The following is a 7895-nucleotide window of genomic DNA, read 5'->3' as shown; positions in this document are numbered from 1 at the left end:
GTTGGCAGCAAGTCGGCGGAGTGCGTTCGGCGGGAGTGAGATGGTAGGTGTCCGTAATCATGGGCTCGTCGGTTAGAATTGGAGAGCGGTGAGGTAGGTGGCGCTGGTGGCGGGAATCCACACAGGCATTAAGATTTTTGGGAAATATGGATAGATTTGTTAATAAGCGCTTCAGTCCAACGGTATCCTCAAAAATCGCCATCTGTTGGCCCGAGCGCCGGTTGTAATCCCGGCCGGAACACGGAGAAACAGCGCCCGGCTCATTCCAGCCACTAGCCACCGCCAGAGTGCGGAGGCGAATGGCGTGCTCGTGAATCCCTGCGTCTGTTTGCCGGAGGTTAAACAGTTCATCATGGACAGATAGTTGGGAGGTGATGGGTCCAAATACCTCCTTCAAATGAGCCAGGAAGTTTGTGGCGAATTCACGACAGGGTTCGGGCTGAATGGAGGCTTCCGCCCACTGCAGCGCTCGTCCTTGTAACAGCGAGATGATAAAGGTTACTTTGGCATGGCGTCAGAGAAATTGGTGAGCCTGTGACTCCAGATATAAGGAACACTGGAGCGCGCGAATCCGTTGCCGCGTTTCCCTCTCACGAGATGCGGTGGCGGTCGAAGCGAGGACATGCGGGCGCTGGGTGGGTCGGGACAAAGCAGCGTGGATAGCTGTGGCGATCTCGTGTAGTGGTTCGGCCGAGCTGGCGGGTTCCGTGTTGGCGTCTTCTTCCATCTCGTCTTATATCAGGGCTGGGATTCTGTCACGGTCTGAGGAGAGAGGAGGCAGGCAGGCAGGCGAATACTGGCAGCGTCTTTAATCAAACTTAAGAATGGCGTGACGCCGAGCATACATCAGCTCAAAACAAAGAAAAGCCAAAACAAATACTCAAATGCGGGTAGTCCGTAGCAGCAGAGGGTATGCTTACAGGCAGAAACGAGTTCGGAGGCGGACAGAAATGCTGAGCGTAACTTCAATCCCAGCGAGGAAAGACTGGGTTTCGGGGTATATAAGGAGGTGAGTTAATTGATAACAGGTGTGGTGAACAGGTGGCTAGAATTCGGAGATGATGAGCGGGTGATTGGCGTGGGAGCGGTGATCTGGTGGGTGTGTTTGTGACACCAGCAATGATATAAGCTTTTTCAAACTATTTGAATTAAGTCTATCTGCAGCTCTGCAGTATTATGTGTATGCATGGGAAAAACATGCACCGCACACACACTACATAATAAACAATTACAACAGATTTAGTATCAATATATGATAAATAAATGACAGAAAAAATTACCAAAAAAACATTCAAATTAGCCAAAAAACCCCATTAATAACAAAGTTGGATGTAGCATAATGAAATACTAAAAAAAAATAAAATTAAATAATTATCAAGATCCACATTAAAGCAGAGAAAAGACAAAAAGTTACAAAAGAAACTAGTGGCGGAAGCAAGAAAGGAAAAAAAAGTTCAATTTTTGTTTAACTATTTAAACAAAATACAAATAAAAGTTAAATACCAACATACATAAACCCAATTAAGCACACAAATAGATAAAGCCTCCAATCACACCACCAAACACAATAGGCCGCACATGCCTCCATAGAGCGATGTAACTGAATTGAGCAGATGAAGACAATCATTCGTTGGCACAAAACAGCGGCACAGTTATGGTAACACCACACTCCTAAAATATATACAAACATCAATTAATAATAAGATGCCATGCTAAATTAAAATCACTCAAACTTTAGAATAGGAGAAAATCTAAATTCTCTACCAACAAGTCATTGTGGGACCCTGATCATAGTTAAAGTTAGAGAAGAAGAAAGCGCTAAAAGCAGCGCTTAGAAAGAAATCATCTATCGGCGTTCATATACAAAATCCAGGCTATAATGTCATTTGCCTTGCACCAAATGCTGATGGGTCTACCCACTGAGCTGGAATCCAGTGGCTGGTTGAAGGCTGTATGCGTGTAGACTCTTTCTGGTGCTTCTGCAAAATCACTTATATTTATTAAACTTTTGTTTCCCCAATTTTAGTATGACCTTATATAATTTGATCTGACTCAATTTCCGTGATTCTGACTATATTAATTTTAATGTCACTGCTGATCCTCTAGTTGCGATTGAATTTAGATCATTAATTAACTATAATACTTCTAGTTTCGACTTATAAGTGGATTACAGAGTCTGGGTAAACAGAGACCTTGTTTTGTAAGAACAGACTCACAACAGACTCACAACACATCTGGGCTAGTCCAGGTCTTAGTCGAATGCTACCCGTAGATCGCTTACCTTAATAAAGCCATCTCCTCGATAGACTCAAGATTTTTAATCAAGATTTACTTTTATTATGCCAGGCGAATGCGGTTTTCCAATTCATGAAATTTCATTACATTTGCACAACTGATCAGCAGTAAACACACAAAAAATAAGAAAACAAACTAAAACAAACAGAAAAACTAATTATAAAAAAAAAGAATCATTCAAAAGGTCATCGTACCTGGCAGTAGAGACACACAGAAGTTGTGCAGGAAGATCTGTTTACAGAAAACTTCCCTTAGTGGTTTGCCACTTCCTTTAAATACCCAGACTGATCAAAGGAATCACACATTTAGCACCCAAATGTGAAACTTTTCCCCAAACCATTCCCGTGCTGATCCTTGAAGCAAAGATAAATGGTTATCAAATGAGTCTTTATTGGGGCACACGCTCACCAGGAAACCAGAAACCCTTTCACCAGTCACACTTGAACCATTTACATTAGCCTCCCATCTGCATCTGTCACACTCAAGGGGAAGGAGAGGTTTACTAAACAGGAACCAAAAACATGAGCAGGGTAGAAGGAGGAGCAATAAATTAAGCCACATATTGTTTTACTCTTTCCATGAATCTTCTCATAAGATGAAAAGAGAGTTTTATTATTACTTTACTATAGACTGGAACTCTTGCTTGGTGAAATTTCTGCAGAATGGAAACCAGAGGCCCTGGTCGAAGGTCAATGCGTGTTCAGTCTTTCCTTTGCGTCTCTTCAAAAATCACTAATATTTATTCATCTTTTGTGTTTCCAATTATAATACTGACCTTATACATAATTTTATCTGACTCCCAATCTTTTGTGATTTTATTTATATTTTATTAAAATGTAACTGCTGATTCCTCTAGTTGTGATTAAATTCCATTCATTGATCATTGATCTGACTCACCCTATGCGCCAACAATGTAAAACCTCAGAGGTCAATAACCTACTAGAAAAGTTATTTCGAACAATATTATAAGTTAACCAAGATTAATGATTATTATTATTGCAATTTGTCACTTTCCTTATATACTCAGACCAGAACAAATGTAGTTATAAAAACCTTTTGGTGTTTCAGAGTTTCCATGCTCCAGTGTCACACCTGGCTGGGGAACATGCTCAGAGACCCAAAGGAGGACTCACCTCCTTCTCAACAGAACCTCAATTCTACCAAGTTTTTAATCTTTTCCATAATATAAGTGATTACTGTGAAATTGGAGACCAATTTGCAATCGCACTGAGACCTTTCAAATGAGACAAAACATGAAAGTGAAGAACAATGAGTTCACCAAGACACGTGATATATAATGCCTTACTCCTACTACGCTCTGTAACTAACACCCCAGCTACGGTTTTGGACCGTTGGTCTCACGTTGGAGCAGCTAAACTATACTTGGTGAATATCATTAATCATCAACATTCTACGAATTCCTGACAGTTGAAGGCTCCAGTACAGTAAAGGCTATTGCCAAAAATTTAATTTGCTGAAGCCCAACAAATTGGCCCCATAAAACTGTGAGCAAAGGTTGTGTATCTTTGTCAAAAGTTCATTGCATGAGACTTTTTGGAGAAGTAGTATCTAAGGCAGATTTTCAAAAGCTGTCGACGTTCTGCACTATTTGGAAAGGTCTGTTTTTCCCAGAACCAGAACAGGAAGGCTACAATCTGCCCAGCAGGTTCAAGGGAGTAGTTCGGAAGCTTAGTCATGAGGCAGGCAGTGAGGTCAACCACAGGGTTGCTGGTGTTCCAATCAGAAAGCGAAACAGTACGGGTGGGCAAGAATCCGAGAGATGTGAAACAAGGAAACAGGCAAGGTTCCTAGACAACAATGGTAAACAGAAAATAAGAAACACTTGTTTACTTATTACACTTGCCTTCATCTGCCACGCAACTAGCATGGAAGAGGCCACTCTGGTTATAAAGCCCTCCAAACAGGGAAGTAACCAGTGAAGTAGAAGAGACTAAAACCAGGCTAGTACTCGAGAGCGAACCTCCCTCACCAAGTGGTCAGGAGTTACAACCTGAATAAACCAAAAGTCAAGCTTTTTTATCCTCATCACTTTAGTTTGCGTCCAAAAGCGAAACACTATGCAAATACTATGTATTTATGCACTCATACTACTCAAGTAATTATAAAATTTCATAAGATATTTTGTCCTTCAGCTAATATTAATAGTCTAATACAAATGAGACAATAAGCGATCTTCCTTTATCATAGTAGTTTTTCATGACAGTCATTTTATCAGAAGGCCAACTTGTTTTTGACCGATTTTCCACAGATTATGTAGCATTGAACAAAGTGAAACACACAGCTGTTAGGTGCATTTGCCAAATGATAACTTTAATGTGTCATTCACCCCAACCATAGAGCCACTAAAAGTGCAACCTGTAATGAGTCTGTGGATTTTAAATACATCTCACCCATCTCCAAAGAAGCCAAAACAGGCTTCTGGTTCCTAACAACCAACTGATAAGTTTATTGCTCCAAATCATGGCGGACAGAACAACGGCTTGACTTTTGGAAAGAAGACATAATGTCCTTGACAATGGACTACTCTCCTATTAATTAATTGTTAATTTCTTTAAATGAGCACACATGGAATATCTCTGATTCCACAGCAAAATGATTGAACATCCAGAAATATAGATAATTTTGAATTTACAATTTTGTTGTCTTTTCTTATTGTGCAATAAGACAATTCAGATCATTTGAAACACTAGTAACTAACAATCTGGTGAAGGTAGGCCTCTGAAAAGAAAACCCTAACTTATCTTAGAATTGCACTGGTTAGATTACAATAATATTGTCAAAATGCACACCTAAACTGACATAGTTTGGTTTATTACTTTATTTTTCTCTGTGTTTCTTATGGTACACAGCAATAAATCACTTCCTGTATGCAAGTGAGCCTTGTAAATGAAGGAGGCGTTAGGCTAAGAAAGCCACACTCTCAAATCAAACACAGTCCACGTGTGTCAGCATCCAACTCTTATATACCATTATATATATATATATATATATATATATATATATATATATATATTATGTGAGTCGGCTGCCCCTCTCTTTATTGTCACCATGCCCCGTCCTTTGTTAGCCGCCCCTTCACCTTGGGCTCTGTGCAGGAGTAGGTGTGTCTGAAGAGAAAGAGGCGTGTGGCGTGTGACGAGGCACACCTGGAGTGAGTTTAGCCAGCACATGTTACGTCGCTTCGTTAAGTACCGGGCGCGCCTCTCCTCGGGCGACCGGTCTCTTCCCGATGCCACGCGCTATGGTGTCCTCGTGGGTCCAGGAAGGGTGGGCGATAGACTTCACCGCCTGGACCCTTCCTGAACCACGGCCTAAACCTGCACTTTACCCTGCACATATATTTTTATATATGTATATATATATTTGAGTCTTCCAGCATACGATAGATCTTACACCGCCATAAAACATTATACATAGCAACTATACCTGGATGATTTTAAGATTACCTCAAGCAGCAGTACACACACATACAGCATAACTCTGTGACTTCCTCATTGCGTACACATATATGATGATGTCGTCAACTTATTCTTAAAGCCCTTACATGTTTGACTGTCCGCAGCTATATGCCATCATTAACGTAAAAGTATTTGAACCCCCCATAACCATCAACTGATTTACACACATATCTTTCATGAAATTAATTTATATTGTCTTTGGTATTGTATACTGTTTATGCATGTTTATGATAGATCACTAGTTAATATCACACTCACTTATACACACGTGTTTGAGTCTTGATTAATCTAATTGATCTACAATGCCCGAAGACAAACAGCCTTTCTCCCTCCAAAAGTGTGTCCTCTTCCAATTCAGAGTACCTAAACTTCAATGACCCACTCAGACTTTGCTCATATTTAGCTTTTATATCACTTATCCAATGTATGTGTAACAGATGCAGACTCTCACACACAGGAGGTAGAAAGTGAGATAAAAATATTCACAAGGTTTGTGAGCACAGAGAACATTAGGGGAACTTTGTAGAGGAACAAGTTTAGTATATAGTAAACTGATAATATGAGACAGTGATTCCACTTGGTTAAAAACTCGGTTTCTTGTCTCTTCCAGAATTTATGGCGTGAGAGTCAAGCAAGATCCAGGGAAGCACACACCACATCCCTGAGAATGAAGGCAGGACCACAGGAGACAGGCGAGAACACATAACGAATGCATTATAAATGTAAATCTTCAGATTCTTTGTAGGTGCATCGGAGGCACATGCGTGAAGTTACAAGCTGCGACCAATGAGTGAACTGTGGTGTGTGCCAAGTAGTGCCTGTGCTGATGAGTTGATGAAGTGCAGGTGCTTGACTGAGTTAGTATTCTGGTGACAGGGATTGTTGTTGGGATTAGGTGTGTTGGCAGAATTTATGGCAGATCCATGACAGTATGAGTGTATTTATGTTTGTGTGTTATGCGTAAGTTAGCGTTTGAATTCAATACAACTTTTGCACACAAATTAGAAATGCGTTTCCTAGTTATACCTGGCAAAATGAATGTCCATTTGACCCTTGCTACATGGTCTAATGCATTGATACTGTAAGAAGGTATTTTCTGTCGGACACAAAAAATATCGCTTGTTTTCCAGAGAATGTCAGGATCATACTCAACAAGGTTACCAATGTGATACTTCCCAGCATAAATCGCTAATGAATAAACACAAATTATTTGAATATCATCTTCAATTGACACTGAGAGGCTCAAGACCTTTTAGTGATTGTACATCCTGCCTTCTACAAAGCGCTGCCTTCTTTAACAACGGAACATCCAGTGTGCTTAAGTTCCTAAACAACTTAATAGTTATTACATTGTTATTAGAACAAATATATACAGGTTTACAAATAATTTCCTATAGGCTACCTTCTATATATGTTTTTAATGTGTTTATGAAAAATTGTAGTGTAACCGGTTATACCTCAAACATAGAGAAAATATTTTCTGTATAATGATCTCTACTAATGTATTTTTTCCTTTAGGGCTTGTGTAAACAGGAGGAGGTTTGTGAGTTATAATGCACTGGGTGATTAAGCATGTGCCAACAGCATGTTAGTGTGTCTTATCTATATTTATCTTGGTTAAATGAGGAGTTTCAGATCCACGTTTCACCAATCCAAGGGGAAGAAACGGCGGGACTTAAGTCTTAGCGGGGTGGAAGCAGGAGTGAGGAGGAGAGGAGAAAGGCGAGACGAACACAGAGAGGGTTCAAGTTATTATCGAAGCCTGCAGTGTGATTGCTAAACTTCAGAGTTTAAATTGTGTCTGTATTCCATCACCGAAGAAGCACTGCCTGTGTTTGTTACAAAGTGACGGAATGGTAGCGCGATTAGTATCTCAGAGAAATCAGGATTTTAAGACAAAGATTTTTAGACATAAGATACCCTTTATGTTTCCCTATCAGTCTTACGTTAATATCAATGTGTGCTTCATTTTTTCTCGTATTACTAGATAGAAGAAGAAGTGAAAGCAATCGTAACTATTCGTAAGATACCGCATTGGCAGGCCTGTGTAGTGTGTGATGCTTTGTGGCAGCGATCTGTTTTTGAGCTCATTACTTTGTTTTCTGAGGCCCATTCGAGGAA

Source organism: Puntigrus tetrazona, chromosome 18, assembly GCF_018831695.1.
Source record: "Puntigrus tetrazona isolate hp1 chromosome 18, ASM1883169v1, whole genome shotgun sequence".
NCBI lineage: Eukaryota > Metazoa > Chordata > Actinopteri > Cypriniformes > Cyprinidae > Puntigrus > Puntigrus tetrazona.
The sequence above is the reverse complement of the archived record's forward strand: the minus strand, read 5'-3'. Positions refer to the sequence as shown.